This window comes from Rana temporaria, chromosome 9, assembly GCF_905171775.1.
Source record: "Rana temporaria chromosome 9, aRanTem1.1, whole genome shotgun sequence".
NCBI classification, from domain to species: Eukaryota; Metazoa; Chordata; class Amphibia; order Anura; family Ranidae; genus Rana; species Rana temporaria.
The window spans coordinates 133,234,734-133,257,148 of NC_053497.1; the positions used below are offsets into that span (position 1 = coordinate 133,234,734).

The window sequence follows — 22,415 nt, forward strand, 5'->3', positions numbered from 1 at the left end:
GAGGTAATGCACATTGTTGCCCTCATTTTTCATCCATGACCCACGGACTTACCCATACTGGAGGAGGAGAGTTTATTCCTGCTGTTGTCTGACGGAGGAGATCCCGAGCGGTCGGACGATCCAATCTACCCGATAACCTTGGCAGAGGTTTGTTTCTGCTAAAGCGCTCCTGACCTCGTCATCTGAGGTCCCATCCATCTGGTAAGAGTACCCTAATATTTTGTGTCACACCGGAGAACGTCTCAGTGTGGTGGTGGTGCACGGCAGCCTTGCTCTATCCTTTTCACCTACTTGGCTTCTTGTGGAATCTGGACTTGTTCCCTGGAATCAGGATTTTTTCTGTTCAGCCATTAGTGCACATTTGTTGGTCTACTGCAGTTTTTATATATACTTTTTATTTTACTATTTCTGGACTTTTTTGGCTACGACTGGTGTCCACTGGATATTGATTTATACCATATACTGTGCAACTTATCAGGTTTATTCAGCACTGTTTGTTTGCATATTCTAGTGTTACCATTTCATCAGTAGTGTTGCTCACGAATTCTCGTATTGCGAATATTCGGCTCGAATATGGCATATTCGAGTATTCGCGATATATTTCGAATTTCGCGGTGAATATTCGCTATTCCGAATATTCAAATTTTTTCAATTTTATTTTTAGAACAGATCACATCCTAGAGATCTCCATCGACGTCTAAAAGCATTGCTGGTATGATTAGAGACCTTGGGCCGAGTAGCTGAAGCGATCATTTAATCTTGCCGGAAAATCGCAATGCGATTATTCGGCAATTGGAATATTGCGCGATTATTTTCTCCGCCCTTCTTTTGCATCAGAGCCAATCAGAGTGCTCCTACCGCAGTTGTCGAAATTCCGCAATCAATTTCGCATTTTGCGAAATTTCGATAAAATATCACAAATATTCTGAGCCAATCACAGGGCTCCTACCGCAGTTGTCGAAATTCCGCAATAAATATCGCATTCGCATTTTGCGAAATTTCGATAAAATATCACAAATATTCTGAGCCAATCAGAGGGCTCCTACCGCAGTTGTCGAAATTCCGCAATAAATTTCGCATTCGCATTTTGCGAAATTTCGATAAAATATCACGAATATTCTGAGCCAATCAGAGTGCTCCTACCGCAGTTGTCGAAATTTCGCAATTATTTTCGCATTCGCAATAGCGAAATTTCGCAAAAATTTCATTTCGATAAAATATCACGAATATTCGAATTTAGCGAATATTTACCGAATATTCGGCTATATATTCGTGATATATCGCGAAATCGAATATGGCGTATTCTGCTCAACACTATTCATCAGCAACAATAGATGATATCTGAGGAATCCATCACTCAGGTGGCTGTTCCATATATATCCTTCTCACTCAAAAGTTTTTCTTGTGGGTATTCCATTATGCACATTCATTTTTTTGGTTATTATTGAATTTTATTCACGTTTATTCACTATATAATACAATTTTTTCAATTTATTTAGCGCAACTATATACTGTTTTCTTTCCATTGTTATCATATGATTATCACATGTTGTTTGTGTTGCTGCTTTTCTTTCACTTTAATTAGATCACATCAATTTTATTCACCATTAGCGCGGGATTACCCCCTTGTTTTCTATTTTGTACACGTATAATAAATATCCCTAAAAAATAAAAAAAACATATTTTTTCCTCCAGTTTAGGCCGATGCGTATTCTTGTACATATTTTTGGTAAAAAAATTGCAATAAGCATTTATTGATTGGTTTGCGCAAAAGTTATATCGTCTACAAAATAAAAAGTTTGATGGCATTTTTAATAATATATTTTTTTTTTTACTAGTAATGGCGACGATCGGTGATTTTTATCGTGACTGCGACATTATGGCGGACACATCGGACACTTTTTACACATTTTTGGGACCATTGTCATTTTTACAGCGATCAGCGCTATAAAAATGCACTGATTCTTGTGAAAATTATACTTGCAGTGAAGGGGTTAACCACTAGGTGGCGCTGAAGGGGTTAAGTGTGCCTAGGGATTCTAACTGTAGGGGGGCTGGGCTATGTGTGACACGACAGCGATCACAGCTTCTGATTATAGGAAGCTGTGTACACTGTCCTGTCACTAGGAAGACTGGGGACTGGGGAAATGCTTGCTTACATCAGCATTTCCCCGTTCTTCCTCACCATGACACGATCGTGGGTATGCCCGCGGACATCGAATCCGTGGGACCCGTGGTCGGAGGCGCGGAGCTCGCGGCGGGCGCGCGTCCACAATGCCGCTTCTTAAAGGGGAAGTATACAGTACATACGTCCTTTTGCCTGCCCGTGCCATTCTGCCGATGTATATCTACGTGCGGCGGTCGGCATGTGGTTAAATCTTGATGCATTCTATGTATTAAGATAAAAAACCTTCTGTGTGCAGCAGCCCCCTTAATGCTTACCTGAGTTCCATCCAGATCCAGGGATGTTGCGTGATTGGCTCCCACTGCTGTCAATCAAAGTCAGTCAGCCAATGAGGAGAGAAAGGGGGCAGAGCCAGGCCGGGCTCCATGTCTGAATGGACATAGGGAGCAGTGGCTTGGCTCGGATGCCCCCATAGCAAGCTGCTTGCTGTGGGGCACTCATCTGGAGGGAGAGGCTAAAGAGGGACACAAGAAGAGGAGGATCTGGGCTGCACATAGCAGGTAATTATGACATGTTTGTTATTTTTAAATAAATAAAAAACAAGACTTTACAATCACTTTAAGTCTAGTACACATTATTAGAAAATCAGATGAACGATTGTTCAATTTTTCCTGAATGTTCGTACTATGCTGAAAACAAGAATGCAATGAAAACGGTACTAAACCACTGCAATTGTTTTTAAAACCCTGCAAGGTAAAGGCATAATGTGCTAGTATGCATCGCATACTAGCACATTATGAAATACTTGACTTAGAACAAAGCCCTTTAGCGCCACACTGTGACCGCTGACAGGCGCTTCCATATTTACTCAGTCTTCCTTCCGGGTTTGCACTGTCTTGTACTAATTAAATAAAAATAGTTTGTTCTGCTTAGGAGAACATTCTTTCAACCTGTCCCTTCTGAAATTGTTTGTTTAAACAGTTGACTCTTGAAAGAGAAAATCAAATAATTGTTCTGAATACAGATATTTTCTTCTGATTTTCTAATAACGTGTACTAGACATTAGCTAATCTTAAATCCCTTACACACAGGCAGAATGTCACGGGTACAAAAAATACCAGCCGACTTTCTGCCCGTGTGTATGTCGATCGGTTTGGGCAACTTCTGTCGGACATGCATGACCGGCTCCTGATCAGCGCTCTCAGCCAATGGAGAAAGGAAAAAAAGTGACAGCTCAGGTCAGAGCCGCTGTACTAACTATCCAATGTTAGTACAGCTATCTCCACTGCTGTGCTATTGTGTTCTGACAGGGGGGCGGCCCCCGTGCCAGATAATTTCGGTCAGCGCTCTCAGCCAATGGTTGATCGGGAGCCATTCGACAGAAGCAGGCCGAAGCCATTCGTCCCATGTGTACTAGGCTTTAGGTATGTAGCAGTCCCCCCTGTCACCCTGCCCAGCCAGGCAAACACTTTTCACTCGCTCAGAGACATGAAAGCAGTCCTTGCACTTGTTTTGTATGTTTTATTGAGAGGGATTAAACTTGGATGGGGAAAGGGAACTTATGAGATGCCCAGGTAATTAAATGTCATTGTAGGGACCAACTATATACACCTCGGTATATACTAGAAGTATCACTTCTCACTCCCCCTGCACCCGCTTCCTTCTACTCTCTGGCCTAGCTAGCATCGTAGGCCTGATACTGGCTCAGCTAAGGCTGCATTCACACCTAAGCGACAAAACGCCCGACGCGGGACGCTTCTGTCGCTAGAGGGGAGAATTCCCATTGCCGTCTATGGAGATGGTTCACATCTCATAGACGCGCAACGCCTGTCGCCTGAAAAAAAGTCCCGGACCCTTTTTTTCACGCGACAGGCGCGTTTTCCCATAGACAGCAATGGGAATACTTTAGAAAAAAAAAAGAAACATTTGTAATCGCGGCAAATCTGCCGCTACACGCGTACGCGGCTGTCGCTTAGGTGTGAATGCAGCCTTAATGACCACAGAGAGAAAGCTCCCAGCACTGTGGTTATCAGGAAACAGACAACCAGGAAGTGTGGAGATCAGAGAAGAATTACAGCAACTTGAGAGAAAAAACGAACAATGAGGACATGAAACCAGCACTGCATTAAGGTAAAGGAAGCTATTAAGATAAAAAAAAAAATTCCTTTACAAACCCTTTAAGGCCCGGTTCACACTTGTGCGATGCCAGACATCGCAAGTAATTGTCTGATTCGCACCGCATTTGGTCCAAACATGCACAGGACCCTTTTTTTTGTTCGGGCCAGAATTGGATCGCATGTATGTTCACACATATGCAATCCGATTCATGTCCGAAATGTCAGTTTGCAGTGCAATATGCGAGCTGAAATGTGAACTGCCGTACATGTCGGGTGCGATGCGGGAATCCGCAGTGTATTCGCAGTTCCCGCATTGCAGCAGTGTGAACCGGGCCTTATACTTATGTCTATTATTTTTAAAGTGGAAATCCATGTCAGAGTTTTTGCTGGAGTTCTAATTAAAGTAAACATGAATCTTCTAAAGGGTGCTCATTGCTGATTAAAACCCCTTTCACACTGATGAGTTTTTCAGGCGGTACAGCGCTAAAAATAGCGCTGCTATACCGCCTGAAAAACTCATTCACTGCCTACTCAATGTGAAAGCCCGAGGGCTTTCACAGTGAGGCGATGCGCTGGCGGGAGAAAAAAAAATCTCCTGTCAGCAGCATCTTTGGAGCGGTGAGAGGAGCGGTGTGTATACCGCTCCTTCACCGCTCCTTTCCATTTAAAACAATGGGAAACCGCGGCAATACCGCCCACAATGCGCCTCTGCAGAGGCGCATTGCGGGTGGTATTAACCCTTTATCGGCCGCTAGCGGGGGTTAATACCGCACAGCTAGCGGGCGATTCCGGCGGCAATCCCGGCGGTATAGCGGCGCTATACCGCCACCGCGGCTCCCACTCCAATGTGAAAGGGGCCTAATTCTTCTACATTGCTGCAATTTGTAGATGGAGGAATGGGTAGTCACAGATTAATCAAGCTGCATTGTGTGTAGTGGCCAACTGGATGGAATAAGTGCTTTTATTTTACTTTATTTTATTTATTTGAGTAGTTCCAGTAACTGCAGTTACGCCCCTGTAATTTTAGGCATCTGTAATCTTCCCCAAAGCATTATCTTATGTACACATAATGCATACGTACACATAATAATACTGATCTGTATTGTTGTTTAAACATACATATAAAGCCCTTGCTGACTGCGGCTATTGTGGAAGCAGTAAAAAGATTAAACAACATTCCTCACCCGATCCTTTCACATACCATTCTTTACAGTGGAAAATCCTGAAATACTGACCTATGTACTGAACCTAAAGCGGAACTCTGACACAAACTTGCTTTGGATGGATTGAAGAAGATTTCGAACCTCTGTTGGGTTTCTATTGTTGCCTGTGTCCCCTTTGGGAACATTTCTTCCTGTTTCCTGCCCAGGAGACATGGGAGGAACTGAAAGGAAACCTCTGCAAAGTCAGGGGAAATTTCCATTGGCGCTCTCTCCATTGGAGGATTTCCCTTTCCGTTTAGGCCTAAATACCGCCTGAAAAACTCCTGCCCTGCAGTCTCAGGCCCCGTACACACGAGAGGATCTATCCGCTGGAATTGATCTGCGGATCAGTTCCAGCGGATAGATCCGCTGGTGTGTACAACCCAGCGGATATTTTTCCGCGGATTTTTTTCGGGCCGACCGATTTCCAGGGGATAAAAATTTCCTGACATGCTAAGAAATCTATCCCCTGGAATCGGCTCCAGCGGATCGATCCGGTGGTCTGTACAGACTCACCGGATCGATCCGTCCGAACACATCCCTCGCATGCGTCGTAATGATTCGACGCATGCGTGGATATCCTTATATGACAGCGTCACGCACGTCGCCGCGTCATTATCGCGGCGACGGCGCGACACGTCACCGCGGACGGAATTCCGCGGGGATTTTGATCTCCTGGTTAGTACAACCAGGAGATCAAAATCCGCCAGAGGATTTATCCGCGGATACGGTCCGGAGGACCGTTTCCGCGGATAAATCCTCTCGTGTGTACCCGGCATCAGTGTGAAAGCCTGAGGGCGCTAGCAGGACCGCTCCAAAAGTCCTGCTAGCTGCATCTTTGGAGCGGTGTGTTTACCGCTCCTCCACCGCTCCTTCCCATTGAAAACAATGGGACACGGCGGCTATACCGCAAGCAATGCGCCTCTGCGGGGGTTAAAACTGCACTGTTAGCAGCCGAATACTGCCGCAATTCCAACGATATAGCACCGCTAAAAATAGCGCCGCTATACCATCAGCGCACCTCCCACCCCAGTGTGAAAGGGGCCTTATTCTGGGATAGTTTTATTTTATATTTCCTATCGCTTTCTGCTCAGACACATCCAACTACCTACTTAACACTGCTATATTTTGTACTGAGGGGGCCTTGTCACTGGGTGAAAATCTCCATGTTCCTGGCCTCCAATGTTTTAGATCCAAGAACGAACGCAAACTGCAGCCTGTTCTTCAAACTCCATTGTCTCCAAAAGCCTGTTGTAAAATGTTTGCTGCCCCTTTTTAAATGGAGGTCTTGGAGAAATGTGACGCCTGCCCTTACCTGTCTAATACGATTTCAAATAGATTGAAAGTGTATGCGACAGAAGTTATTGGCGATAGGAGAACTGATTTCAGATTCCCCAGCTGCATCTTTTACAACCCCTAGATTTCTATTCACAACGGGCGGACCAATTTGATCTCCCTTTCAGTTTTTATGGCGGAGCCAATCGGACCCTCTATTGCTCTCTATAGAGCGGCGGTAATGCCCCCTGACACCCGATCCTATACGTTAAAAACAGATGAATGGGGGATCAGTTCCCCATTCGTTTGGCAGGTCGGATGGAAACGGACAGGCGCATACCTCCCACCTTTTGAACTTCAGAATCAGAGACACTTTAGGACGAAAGGAACCTTGCAAGCAGGCTGCGGCAAATGTGAGCATGGTCAAACTTCTGACAGTGGGAGGAGCTTAAGGGGCATCATTAACCACTTAAGACCCGGACCTTTAGGCAGCTAAAGGACCCCGGACAGTTTTTGCGATTCGTCACTGCGTCGCTTTAACTGACAATTGCGCGGTCGTGCGACGTGGCTCCCAAACAAAATTGGCGTCCTTTTTTTTCCCACAAATAGAGCTTTCTTTTGGTGGTATTTGATCACCTCTGTATTTTTTGCGCTATAAACAAAAATAGAGCGACAATTTTGAAAAAAATGCAATATTTTTTACTTTTTGCTATAATAAATATCCCCCAAAAATATATAAAAAAAAATGTTTTCCTCAGTTTAGGCCGATACGTATTCTTCTACCTTTTTTTGGTAAAAAAAATCGCAATAAGTGTTTATCGATTGGTTTGCGCAAAATTTATAGCGTTTACAAAATAGGGGATAGTTTTATTGCATTTTTATACATTTTTTTTTTTTACTACTAATGGCGGCGATCAGCGATTTTTTTTCGTGACTGCAACATTATGGCGGACACTTCGGACAATTTTGACACATTTTTGGGACCATTGTAATTTTCACAGCAAAAAATGCATTTAAAATGCATTGTTTACTGTGAAAATGACAATTGCAGTTTGGGAGTTAACCACGAGGGGGCACTGATGGGGTTATGTATGACCTCATCTGTATTTCTAACTGTAGGAGGGTGTGGCTGTAGGTGTGACGTCATCGATTGTGATTCCCTATATAAGGGAACACACGATCGATGACGGCGCCACAGTGAAGAACGGGGAAGCTGTGTTTACACACAGCTCTCCCCATTCTTCAGCTCCGGGGACCGATCGCGGGACTCCAGCGGCGATCGAGTCCGCGAGTCCCGCGGTCACGGAGCGGGTCGCGTGCATGCGCCCGCGCGACCCCACGGCTGGGCTTAAAGGGCAACGTACAGGTACGTTGATGTGCCCAGCCGTGCCATTCTGCCGACGTATATCGGCGTGAAGGGGTCCTTAAGTGGTTAAACAAACCTCAGGCTTCCTTGTACCTATAAAATATGCTTTTATTATTGTTCCACAAGCAAGAGTCTCATGGATACATACAAACCCCAGCACATTCATAAAAAAGGATAAAAGCATGCAGTGTTTGGAGTGCATTACGCACAGAGTACAGGGTTCTGGGATGAGCTGCATGCAGAGTGCAGGGTTCTGGGATGAGCTATGTACAGCGTGCATAATGGGAGGGGGCAGTATGATGAGGGGGGCAGTATAATGTAAGAGGGGGTAGTGGAGGGCAGTATGATGGGAGGGGGGAAGTGGAGGGCAGTATGATGTGAGGGGGGTGGTAGCAGAGGGCAGTATGGGGGGACTGTACAGCATGACTGGAGGGGTGCAGGGTATGGGAGGGAGCAGAGTATAATGGGAGGGGGGGTAGTGGAAGTGGAAAAAAGTATGATGGGAGGGGGTGGTAGTGGAGGGATGTATGATGGGAGGGGGCCAGTGGAGGGCAGTATAATAGGAGGGGGGTTAGTGGAGGAAAGTATAATGGGAGGGAGGGCAGTATAATGGGAAGGGTGAATCATTAACCACTACTCTTTTAGACAGTTTTCTATCCATTTACAAACTGATCTTGCCAAGCCTGTAGACTTTACCTTACATATTTGGGCAGTGGCGTCACTACTAAGGACGAGCCCCCAGGCCATGCAGGTCTTTTAAGGGGAACCTTGCGCCAAAATGAAAAAAAAAATGGCTTAGGAGTCCTCCCAAAAATCCAAACCAGACTCTTATCTGAGCACGCAACCTGGAAGGTCACAGGAAAAGGGGGGACAAGAGAGCCCCCCCCTTCCTGAACCGTACCAGGCCACATGCCCTCAACATGGGGAGGATGCTTTGGGGTCTGCCTACCTCCAAATCAATCCAGGTCCAGAAAAAAAAACACAACAATCTATTCACAACATACACTTTCATTTTATAACATCAGCAATAATCAATACAAACAAAAGTTATATTTGACAATCCAATACAAGCTTACATGAACAATCCCCTTTCATGTTGTGAGTTCTGCCTGTCTGCTGGTCATCTCTTTCCACAACTTCTGGATTCCCTGCATGCTTTGCAGCTTCTCCTCTGCCATTTACTTTCCAGCAGCACTTCCTGCACTGACTCCGCCCCTCCTGAAACTCCTCCTCTCAGCAAGTCTGTAGGTCAGAAGGCAGGCTCTGTGAAATGTGTGATGCATCAGTGTTACTCGCAGGACATAGTGACTACGTGTCACAGAATTCAAGGAAGTAAATGTGTGGGGATCTTCACAAAGTAAGTTTACAAAACGTCAGGATTGTTCAGATTCAAAGGAGTAGGCTGAAAATGATTGAACTACAGTGTGGAAATTAATAAATTATTTTACACTTTCACCATGGATACGCTTTTAACCACTTCAGCCCCGGAGGATTTGGCTGCCCAATGATCGGGCCATTTTTTGCGATTTGGCACTGCGTTGCTTTAACTGACAATTGTGCGCGACGTGGCTCCCAAATAAAATTGACGTCCTTTTTTTTTCCCACAAATAGAGCTTTCTTTTGGTGGTATTTGATCACATCTGCGTTTTAATTTTTTTGCGCTATAAACAAAAATAGAGCGACAATTATGAAAAAAAAGCTATATTTTTTACTTTTTGCTATAATAAATATACCCCACCAAAATATATATATAAAAAAATGTCCTCAGTTTAGGTCGATACGTCTTCTACATATATTTGGTAAAAAACATCGCAATAAGCGTTTATTGATTGGTTTGCGCATCTACAAAATAGGGCATCTTTTTATGGCATTTTTATTAATAATTTTGGCAGACACATCGGAACACTTTTGATGCTAATTTGAGACCATTCACATTTATACAGCAATCAGTGCTATAAAAATACACTGATTACTGTATAAATGTGACTGGCAATGAAGGGGTTAACCACTAGGGGCTAGGAACGGGGTTAAGTGTGTCCTAGGGAGTCATTCTAACTGTGTGGGGGCAGGGCTTACTGTGACACGACACTGATCACTGCTCCCGATTACAGGGAGCAGACTATCAGTGTCCTGTCACTAAGCAGAACAGGGAAATGTCTTATTTACACAGGAATTCCCATGTTATGCCTCTCTGTGACCCGATTGCTGGACACCGGCAGACATCGAGTCTGCGGGTCCCGCGGGCTCGGTTACGCATTCTTAAAGGGGATGTACAGGTACGCCTATTTGCCTACCGTTGCCATTCTGCCGATGTATAACGGCGTGCAGCGGTCGGCAAGTGGTTAAGTGTCATTAGACCCAGACATGCTATATAACAGAGTGTGCATACAGGCAAACCTCGGGTTCTGTAGGTTTGTTCTTAAAGCGGTGCTCCACCCAAAAGGTGGTTGTTTGCACCCTCCCCCTCCACTGCCACATTTGACACTTTTTGGCGCAGAGGGGGGAGTGGGCACCTGGTTTAGACAGGTACCCGCTCCCACTTCCATCTTAGATCGCCACAGTGATCTGATCCAGAACTTTGCCCCCACCCCTCTACCCCCCGCAGTCTTCTGGGACCCATCGCAAGGCTTCACTTCCTCTTTCCCTTACTTGCTATTCTGGCACCTGCACTCAAAGCCGATTGAAGAATCAGTTCAGGTGAGACATCGCGGGATCCCTGGACAGGTGAGTGTCCTTGTATTAACCACTTAAGGGCCGAGCCTCTTTCTGAGATTTGGTGTTTACAAGTTAAAAACAGTATTTATTGCTAACACCCTAGAGAATAGAAAATAAAATTGCCACACCGTATTTGCGCATCAGTCTTACAAGCGCACTTTTTTTGGGGGGAGAAATCACTTTTTTTAATTAAAAAATAAGATAACAGTAAAAAAAAAAATTATATTGTGAAAGATAATGTTACGCCGAGTAAATTGATACCCAACATGTCACGCTTCAAAGTTGCGACCACTCGTGGAATGGGGACAAACTTTACCCTTAAAAATCCCCATAGGGGACGTTTAAAAAATTCTACAGGTTGCATGTTTTGAGTTACAGAGGAGGTCTAGGGTGAGAATTATTGCTATACCTAACGTGTGGTTTGAACACGGGCGCTGCTCATGTATGCGTTCGCTTCTCCCACGAGCTCGTCGGGACAGGGCGATTTAAAAAGAAATTGGGTCACTTTTATTCCTATTACAAGGAATGTAAACATCCCTTGTAATAGAAAAAAGCATGACAGGTCCTCTTAAATATGAGATCTGGGGTCAAAAAGGCCGCAGATGACAGAAAAACTGTCATCTGCGCCACAATAGGTAGCTGCCTAGACTACTGCAACTCTCTTTATCTGGGATTGCCAAAGATGTTAGTGCAGAAGCTTCAACTTATTCAAAATGCTGCGGCTAGGTTCCTTATGGATGTCCCGCTGAGGGATCATATCACCCCTGTCGTCTGTGCCTTGCACTGGCTGCCGGTCCACTATCGCACCTTATTTAAGGCTTGATGTATTATGTTTAAAGCGGATGTGCCACTAAAAAACTATATTAAAAGCAAGCAGCTACAAATACTGCAGCTGCTGACTTTTAATATAAGGACACTTACCTGTCCTGGAGTCCAGCGCCGATCGCAGCAGATGACGAGCCGATCGCTCGTCACCCTGCTGCTCCCCCCTCCATCCACGGTGAGGGAACCAGGAAGTGAAGCGCTCCGGCTTCACTGCCCGGTTCCCTACGGCGCATGCGCGAGTCGCGCTGCGCCCGCCGATTGGCTCCCGCTGTGTGCTGGGAGCCGAGTGTTCCCAGCATACAACGGGGGGGGGCGACGGGAAGCGGAGAAAAAACCCGTCCTTTGCCCGTATCGTAGGGCCGGAAGTGGGTGCAGATACCTGTCTGTAGACAGGTATCTGCACCCCCCTCCCCCTGAAAGGTGTCAAATGTGACACCGGAGGGGGGGAGGGTTCCGATCAGCGGGACTCCACTTTAGAGTGGAGATCCGCTTTAAGATTATGAGAGGCCTGGCCCCAAGCTATCTCTGCTCTCGTTTTCATAAACAAGCTTTTGTTAGATCACTCAGATCTACCAGCAGAGATCTCTTCTACATCTCGGTGCCCAAAAAGATCCGACGTGGTGGCCGGGCCTTCTCCTACTAGGGTGCCGTTCTATGGAATAGCCTCCCTGTCGAGCTCCAGAAGGCCCCTACTATTCCGGTCTTCCGCGGGTTACTGAAGACTTGGCTTTTCACGCAAGCCTTCCCTGCGTAGCCTCTCTCTTCCACCCTTTCTGCCGCTCTGTGCTGCTTCTGGTTCCTGGGTCCTCTTTTCCCAGGAACTCTGCTATGCGCGTCGGGAACCCTTCGGGGGAAGACCGCGCTATATTAAGATACCTCTCAACTCAACTCAACTCAACTCATATTTAGACTTAATTGCAATAAAAAAAATGTCCCTTTAAGACCTATGGGCGGAAGTGACATTTTGATGTTGCTTCCGCCCATACTTGCCAACTGTCCCGTTTTTAACGGGACAGTCCCGTCAAACAGGACCTAGTCCCGGCTAATTTAGCCTGCCGGGACTTGTCCCGGAGCCGAAGTGTCAGAGGGCTTCCCTCCCTCCTCCTCTTCTTCATCCGTGCCAAAGCTCCGTATGCGTAGCAAACACACTCACAGTGACAGTAGTATTGTTAGGAGCGCCAGGAGGAGCCGCGGCCGCCCACTTACATTTTTTTTCTTGTTGTGGCTTCACGAGCGGCGCGTCAATCGCCTGTCTCGGAGGAGGTCGCAGACTTCAACTCCCAGAAGCCACGGCGGCGTTGACGGCCGACGCTGTGGCTTCTGGGAGTTGCAGTTCGCGGCTTCCTCCTACACAGGCGATTGACGCGCCGCTCGGACTCGAGTGAAGCCACAACAAGAAAGAAAATGTAAGTGAGCGGCCGCGGCTCCTCCTGGCGCTCCTAACAATACTACTGTCACTGTGAGTGTGACAGTAGTATTTCTAGCGTGCTGAGAGTCTTGAGTATTCCTCAAGGAAGGAGAGGAAATAAATCTGTTTCTGTTTTATTCTGCAGGGGTCTGCCTGGGCACGCTGCTGGCTGCAGTCAGTGCATGTAATTGACCCCAGCAGCATCGCCATCACACCCCCCCCCCCCCAACAATGGAGGAGGCCATGCAACTTGCAGGGAGGAGGACCTGTCCTGCTGAGCTGGCAGCTGCCATTGGACAATGGCTGAGGTGAGAGACTACGCACGAGGGGCGAAGTTTCCCACCCACCCTCCCATTGTTGGTTATTTTGAGGGGGGGCAATTGGTTTATTGGGGTAGTAACGGGAAGTGATATGGTGTTTGTGGTCTGGGTGCTTTCCTGTTTTTTTGTCTCTCCACACAGGTGCGAACTTATGATGTCGTGGCGGCGGCGGTGTTTTGGACTTTGCAGGAGAAGAAATTACCCTAAAGTGGATGCCATTACCCAGAGGTGGTATGGGTTCTGAAGGGGCTGGTAGTCCAGTCTACCATGGTGTAGCTGGGAAGTGGTTAATGGGGGCACTGCGGTCAGGTAAGGTCGTCTGAGTCAGTTTGTCGGCTTGAGGCCTAAGACCAGAGTTGGGTATCGCAGTGCTCATAAAGGTTTAGCATGGGTACAAATGGTTTAATGTGCCTGCAAAGTCCAGCACCAGTAGTGTTAATATTGTATTTCAGGTTTACATATGTTTATGGTGTGGAAATGTTATTTAATGTTATTTAATATTTAAAAAAAGGTTATTTAAAATAAATGGAGGCTGCTACGGCCAGTTTTTTTACTCCAAAGATTACAGTAGTGGTTTCAGTTATTTATTAAGGTAAAGTTGAGTAAAATGTGGGTCTTAGCAGATAAGGGTTTATGTATTTATACCATAGTCAAGGCCTACTCAATAAAGAGAGAATTGCAGGGAATTGTGATGAGAATTTTAAACTTTAAGCAGAAGTAGTGCAGCTGAATGGGAGAATTATTCCAACTCTGCTACATTGGTCTTAAGTTTGAAATTCCCGTTTCAATTTCCTGTAATTCTCTCTTTATTGAGTAGACCCTATAATCTGATAAGCAGACGAAGATTATGCGGAGTGGGTGGAGCTTCAGGGAAGTGAGTGTGGTAATTAATTAATAGCTGTGCTGCAAAGTGTCCCTGGAATTTTTTTTCAAATGTTGGCAACTATGTCCGCCCTGCAGTAATATGGAGACAGGTGGGGACCATCTTCCCCTCACTCGTCTCCACCCAGGCAGGGACAGGACCCGACAGCCTCCACCACTGACTACGGGTCCGGTAAGCAGCCGAGGGCACTCCCACCACCGAATAAAAGTGATATTGTGGCGTATCTGCCGCAGAGACCACTTTTATCTGAAAGAGGACTGCCCGCTGAAGAAGGATACCGGGGTTATGGTATCTAGCTGCTACCATAACAATGGTACTCCTCTTCAAGATAGCGATGTATTCCTGCAGTGGGTGGTCCGTCAGTGGTTAAGTCACCAGCTACAGTATTTGTAGATGCTGACTTTTCTTTTTCTTTTTTTGGGGGGCCCTGGAGCTCCTCTTTAACCACTTCAGCTACAGAAGGTTTACCCCCCTCCATGACTAGACCATTTTTTGTGATGCAGCATTGCATTACTTTAACTGACAATTGCAAGAACTGTTGTGCATTGGTTGGTGGCACTGGCAGGTGGCAGTGGTGGGCACAGATAAGCTGTCCGCAGCTTTACCTGATCGGGACCGCGCTGGTAGCCGCACTGTAGCCATCATTCGGCTATAGTGCGGACGCCAAGAGGTTAAAGTCCCTGACCCTTTCCAAAAACGTAGCAGCTGAAAAAAAGCATAGATGTGAACGTGTCTTATAGGAGACCATGTAAAATGAACTGTAGTGCATTTTCTGCACCAACAAAGTACGTAGGTGTGAACCAGGCCACATTGCAACAGATTGCTAAAGTATCAGTCGATCCAAGGGATTCAGGCTGAACTGCGTCGCAGTAATTACGCTCACATACTGTATCCACAGTGAACAGTAATGCACATACCGGGAGGAGCTGCTTAAGTAATCGCACCTATAGCGCTAAGGTAAATGTAAGCAAATACCATATCATTTTCAAACAATACTGCTAAATCTACTACTCGGTCATGTATATATTGCTCACCAGATGAAACTGAAAGGAGGGGATAAGGTTATACAGCGGGGACATATTTGCTTATTGTTATCTACATCCTGGGATTTCACTCAACAATAATCAGGAGCAATGGAAACACCGGAGGAAGACTCCAGTTGCACCATTAGATTTCCTTTATCAAGAAGAGATTAGAGAAATATGCATGCAAAAAAGGAAATCCCTTCAAACATATATATATATATATATATATATATATATATATATATATATATATTGCTTCTAACCCCAATCGGGCGCGAAACCTCGACCTCAGGCACTGGGCGGATGTTGCGGCTGTGGAGGAGTTATGGCGGTGGAAACATCCTGGTGAGAGAGGTTACTCCTATCTTTCCCACGTCAGTTCCTCCTCCTCCCGTATAGACCTTGCCTTCGCAAATCCGGCCCTCCTGCCGCAGGTGACGGATGTGGATTACCTGGCCGGGGGACTCTCGGATCACACTCCCTTGCAGGTGACACTGAGTCGTCCCGGTGGGGGCGGTCGGAGACTCTGGAGGCTGCACCCGGGATGGGTAGATGAACCATCAGTTGAGTCACTGGTCTCTGGTCATGTAACGGAGTACTGGGAGACAAATGAAGGCTCTGCGGGTGGACACATGGTGTGGGATGCGTTCAAGGCGTCCACCCGGGGAGTATATATTGCTGCTATTAAGGCTGCCAGGACTGAAAAGAACTCTGAGTCGGAAGCGCTCCAGGCGCATGAGATTCGGTGTGCGAAAGCCCATGCTGAGGCGCCCTCTGCCTCCACACTTGTGGAGTTGCAGATGGCCAGAAGAACTTTCTTGGTCCACCTACAATCACTTACACAATGCACGTTTAGGCGTAGGGCAGAGGATCTATTTGAAAGAGGAGACAAGAATGGGAAACTGCTTGCCTACTTGGCAGCAGATGTCAGATCACATGTGTCCGTTCCATGTATTTACACGACTGGGGGCACTCTGGTGCGGGACAGGGAAGGTATCCTACAAGCGTTTGTGTCCTATTACTCAGACCTATATGCGGCTATCCCACAATATGACAACCAGGTTCTGACGGACCTGCTGGATTCCATTCAGATCCCGGTGCTGCCTGGAGAGGCGGTCAAGCTTTTGGAGGTTCCTTTCTCCTCCAAGGAGCTGGCCGTGGCTATTGCCTCCTTCCCAAATGGCAAGGCGCCGGGCCCTGACGGCATTCCGGCAGAGTGGTATAAGACCTACTCAGAGGTGGTGTCCCACAGACTACTGAACCTTTATGGGGAGTGTTTGGAGATAGGGAGTATGCCCCCCTCTTGGTATGAGGCTCATGTGGTCCTGCTCCCCAAGCCTGAGAAGGACCCCCTTTACTGTTCGTCCTACAGGCCTATTGCGCTGCTGAACATGGACCTCAAGATATTGACCAAGATGGTGGCCAATCGGTTGATGTCCTGTTTAGACCATTTGATATCTCCTGACCAGACGGGGTTCATGCCCAAAAAGGCTACTGACATTAACATTCGCAGGGTATACACGCACACGCAAATTGACGGAGAAATATCTCACGGGGGGGCCCTGGTGTTCTTCGATCTGGAAAAGGCGTTCGACTCCATTGATTGGGGCTACATGACGCGGGTGCTGGAGCGTATGGGCTTTGGGCCTGTATTTCTCAAATGGATATCGTTGCTGTATGATAGACCAGTGGCGGCAATTCGTCTGAATGGCGAGGTGTCGGGCGCCTTTCCAGTATCCAGGGGCACCAGGCAGGGTTGTCCCCTGTCACCGGGCCTGTTTGCCCTGGTGATGGAACCCTTGGCGATTGCGTTGAGATCTTCGCCCCTAATCCAGGGTATCAAGGTGGGCACTTTGACTGAGTCGGTAACTCTTTATGCGGACGACCTGGTTTTATTTCTGGGGGATACTGGCCCCTCTTTACATGCCGCACTGTCACTGATGGGCAAATTTACTGAGGTATCCGGCCTCAAAGTCAACTGGACCAAATCCAAAATCCTCCCACTCCGCTCCCATGTGTCCCTTGGAGGGGCCGACCCCTCAAACCCCCTGCAGTGGGTGACCCAAATCAGGTACTTGGGGTTACAGATTACTAACTCCGTAACAAACTTTATTGAACTTAACGTGTCCCCATTGCTGAATGTCGTCTCCAAAAAATTGAACTCCTGGAAAAATCTCCCCCTGTCCCTCATAGGTAGGGTCAATCTTCTTAAAATGAAGATCCTTCCTCTCCTGCTCTATACGCTTAGGAACGCCCCAGTGTGGATACCAAAGACGGTTTTCAAGGCCATAGATGGCATGATATCCTCTTTCCTGTGGCAGGGTAGTTCACCCCGCCTTAAGTTGACCATTCTCCAACAGCCATGGGGGGAGGGGGGTCTGGCGGTGCCCAATTTTTCTAAATATTTCCTGGCCGGCCAGTTGACGGTAGCACACCGTTGGCTGACCTCTGCTCCGGATGATGCCGCGGTGTCGCTGGAAGCTGCTTGCGTGGGCTCCTATGAGGCACTCTCCCGGCTAGTCTACAGGGGCCCGAGGGCCCCGTACCCCTTAACGCCTTCCATGAGGTCAGTGATCAGAGCATGGGTCGTGGCGCAAGCATTAAGACCTACTGATCGTGCTACCTTCTCCCCCCACACGCCCCTATGGAGAAACCCCAACTTGGTCCACTTTCTGGACTACCCGGACCCGGTGGTATGGACGGCCTACGGGATTAAGACCTTGAGCCATGTGGTAGTAAATGGTACCTTAAGGACGTTTGATGACTTGAAAACGCGACATGACCTACCCAATACCCATTTTTTTAGATACCTACAATTGCGCCATGCGTTTCAGGCACAGTTCGGAGGAAATCCGTTGGTTCTGGAGTCTGGGGACCTGGAGTCCCTGGCTCGTAGTGAACCACTTCCCAAGGAGGTTTCCAGCCTCTATAAAGACCTTTTCCCCGAGACCACCGGGTTGCTGTCGCCTTGTAGGCGTGCTTGGGACTCGGTGACCACGGGATTGGACAGAGACGACTGGGACGATGTCTGGGGGGCGGCTTTCCAGGCCTTAGTCTCTACAAGAGACAGACTTATACATTACAAGTTCCTACATAGGGCGTACCTGACTCCTGCCAGGCTGGCTAGAATGTTCAGGGGTCAGGGATCGGCCTGCTGGCGGTGCTCCGCGCCTAATGCTGATTTTATGCATATTTTTTGGGAGTGCCCCCAGATTCAGGCGTACTGGCAGGCAGTGGTAGATTGCATCCGGTCGGTCACTACTATTTCAATCCCCATGACGGTAGAGGTGTGCTTGCTACTTTTGGTCGAACCCCTAGCGACGACTAGGGCTATAAGGACGCTTCTCATTCTTGTGCTCTTCTATGCTAAGAAACGAATCATTCTTTCTTGGAAAAGTTCCTCTGCCCCGACGGTGACAGCCTGGAAGGTATTAGTCAACAAAGCCATCCCATTTTACAAAGCCACATACTTGAGTAGAGGGGCATTGACCAAGTTCGATAAGGTGTGGGGGGGGTTGGATGGCCTCCACAGACACGGTATCAGACTAAGTCACATCGATGGAGAAGTTCAGTGCCTGGCAGCTACAGTGGTCGGGGAATCCTGAATGGGAGGAACTGGGGAGAACTGCGACCCGCACGCATAGGGGGGACAATTCAGGTCTGTGGAGGATCTTGGGGTAAGCTAATGCTATGGATGGGCGCCTTGGGAGAGAATGGGGCCATACGTCTTTGGATTTGGCACTGGAGCTGGGTGTAGGTAGAAGAGTCTCAGGTATAATGTATGGGGGGGATCGGTTGTGCTCTGACCCATATCGTCATTTCCATCCATCCTAGCCCGTTCAGCACCTGCTGACGGGGCTCAATGTGAGCATTTTGGTCCCCCCATTCCTTCCCCCCCCCTCCCCCCCCTTTCCCCCCCCCTTCCCCTTTTTTTTTTTTTTTTTTTTTTTCCCCCCCTTCAGTTTTTGTCATGTTTGGGTTCTGTACACCAGTCTCTGTGTTTTAACCGGTCAATGTTGGTCACATATGTGGCCTGTTATTGTATATGTGTTTTGAAAACTTAATAAAAAAATAATTTTACAAAATATATATATATATATATATATAAAACTCAACGTGTGTGTATGTATGTATGTATGTATGTATGTATGTATGTATGTACAGTATGTATGTATGTATGTTCCAGCATCACGTCCAAACGGCTAAAGATATTAACATGAAACTTGGCACACATGTTACTTATATGTCAGCAACAAACATAGGATAGGTGGTTTAACCCTTACCCACCCCCATTTGCCATGGTCGGGGTTTTTCTTTAAAGTCCCATTCAACTCTATGGGAAATACATGTTACTTCATAACTTCCAAACGGCTGTAGATATTTCGATAACACTTGGTCACATGTTACTTATATGTCCACTTAAACTATAGGATAGTTAATTTATCCCTTAACCTCCCTGGCGGTATGATTCTTTCAGAAAAAACATGCTGAAAGCGGTACCATTATTTGCAAGGAAATTTGGCGTTTTATACTGTAGGTCTGTAATTTTTAGAAATAACTCACTTAAATCTGACCAAACAAGATTCTAATAGGCATCCCGGGTATGACATTTTTTTAAAAACAAAATTATAAATTATAATATAATAAATAATTATAAATAATTATAACAAATAATAATATAATTATAATAAAAATTATTCAATAATGTAATCAAATCAAAATCACTGAAATTTGCTCAGTTGCAGAATTGTTGCTGTCATTACTTTTTTTTTTTTTATGACGAATTTCCCCACAAATCGCTATCGCACAATTCTGCAAGTGATTATAATTTATTATCGCTGTTTTTTAGCTGATCTAAAACTATTTTTGACATAAAGGGACACTTTTGGTTGCTATGGACAATCTACAGTTTGCAGGGAGAAAGAAACGTTTTTATTATATAAAATGACATGCATGACACAGGACAGACCACTAGGGACAGGGGGGGTGTGTTTTTTTTACATACAGTACTGTAATCTATAAGATTACAGTATACTGTATGTAAGGTGTTTGTTTACGTTTTTGAATTTGGCGCCGTTCTCCGTCCCCGTGCGTCGTAACGTCGCAGGGAACGGAGACCGGCGTCACACGGAGGCACTATGTGAATCGAGCGAGGTCCCGCTCGCTCACACAGCGCGGTGGCATCGCTGGATCCAGGGACAAGGTAAGTAAAAAGTGCCTGTGGATTCAGCGAGGCAAGCCGAGACTGACTCGGGGTTACCGATCGTAGCAGGAAAATCTAACCCCGAGTCAGTCTCGGGAACACCGCCAGGCAGGTTAACTACCCCCATTTGTGATGGTCGGGGTTTTTGTTTAAAGTCCCATGCAAATCAATGGGAAATGTATGTTCCCACATAATGTCTGTACGCCTGGAGATATTTCTATAATACCTGGTACACATATTACTTATATGCCAAATAAAAATATATGACAGTTAAATTAACCCTTACCTACACCCTTATATAAAAGATGGGTATATTTATATTACTATGATTTTCCTCCCCAAAAGGTTAAGATAGGAAGACCGGGCAACGCCGGGTATTCAGCTAGTATATATATATATATATCGGTATGCTATATAACTTTCCCTACTCTGAGTGCCTTTGAAGGCCACAAAGAACACCAGCAAAATGCACTGCGGTGCCAGATGTCATCCTCTATCCAAGGCCGTGTAAAGGAAACCTTGGGGGGGGGCATTCATACGTGTCCATTCCTGTGGGTTACGTTAAGGCTGCGTCGTGTCATTGCAATAAGGCAGCCCATTCTACCTGAATGGGCTGTCACTGCACAGGAATGGGCCAAAAATGGACATGTGGCATATTTTCCAAAGCGGCACACTATAACATATTGTAATATATCACATTACTACGCACCTTGGTGCACTTACAACTAATGTGCATCAGAGCAGCATTGCCTTAGTGCGTTGGGGTTCCATTCAAAATGAATGGCGCCACAATGTGCAAACATGCATTAATGTGCGGTGCAGGACACATGTATTACCGCAATGTACCTGATCGCAAAATGTATTTCAGCCTTAAAAGGTCATTCCACCCAAAACTGGTTCATTATTGTTTAAACCACTTAATGTGCCTCATTCTCTACCCTTGACTTTCCAGGTCTGTGCAGCCGCTTCAGCCATTGCAAGGCCATCTCACTGTTTCTGTCCTAACTTGCTCAGCATTGTGCAGAGTGCATCAGGAGGAGTGGAAAGATCCTTAGGTAAGCGCGCTCTTGTGTGTTGTGTTAATGTGCGTTAGGTCACATGCTAAAGTGCATTGCATCTTAGCAGCCCATTCAGATTAAATGTGCTGGCATTGCACAAAAACACCCCAAAATGAACATGTAGCATTTTTTTCTGATGCAGTACACTACAACGCACTGCAGTGGGTTAAGGTGCGTTGTGGTGCCCTGAAACGTATGTGCCTTTGTGCACTGGGGCGCCATTAAAAATGAATGGCACTGTAGTGTGCTTCTGCAAATTTGTTGCAACCAAATTTTTTCGGCCCTCATGAACTGTACTGACGAGCTTCCCTTACTGCAGTCGCCCACATATAAGAAGCCAGAAGATGACTCAGTCCAGCAGACTCCACCTGTAACCCAAACATCACATTTAAGTGGAGTGACCCTTTAAGTTCCATATCCCAGTTACAAAACGATAGCGCACCTGCTTTCAGCTCCCAGAGGATCTTCTGGCCCCCGGTGTCTGGTCAGATCCTCTTAGGCCCCGTACTCACGACCAAACATGTCTGCTGAAACTGGCCCGCAGGCCAGTTTCAGCAGACATGTTTGGTCGTGTGTGGGCGCGAGCGGGCCGAATTCCAGCAAACATTTGCCCGCCGGGCCTTTTCCCAGCAGACAAATATTCCTGGACTTGTTTTAAAACAGTCCGCTGGAATTCGGCCCGCTCGGACATGTACGGTCGTCAGTACAGACCTACCGTACATGTCCAGGCGCCCGCCGTCCCTCGCATGCGTCGAATGACTTCGACGCATGCGTGGAAGCATTTTAAAGGCGGGCCGCCCACGTCGCCGCGTCATTGTCGCGGCGACACCGCGTCATCGACGCGGCGACACCGCGGACACGCCCCGCGTATTGTTTACGCGCGGACTTCTGTA

The 22,415-nt window shown here is 46.7% G+C and overlaps 1 protein-coding gene across 1 annotated transcript in view; it reads right to left on the reverse strand.

Moving 5' to 3' along the window:
- The window catches only part of LOC120914092, a 181,655-nt gene extending 159,672 nt beyond the window's left edge, over positions 1 to 21,983 (reverse strand). The window contains exon 1 of the mRNA XM_040324570.1: positions 21,965 to 21,983. The gene's annotated coding sequence lies outside the window, so the exon portion shown is untranslated. The remainder of the gene's footprint in view (positions 1 to 21,964) is intronic.
- Positions 21,984 to 22,415: the final 432 nt, after the last annotated feature.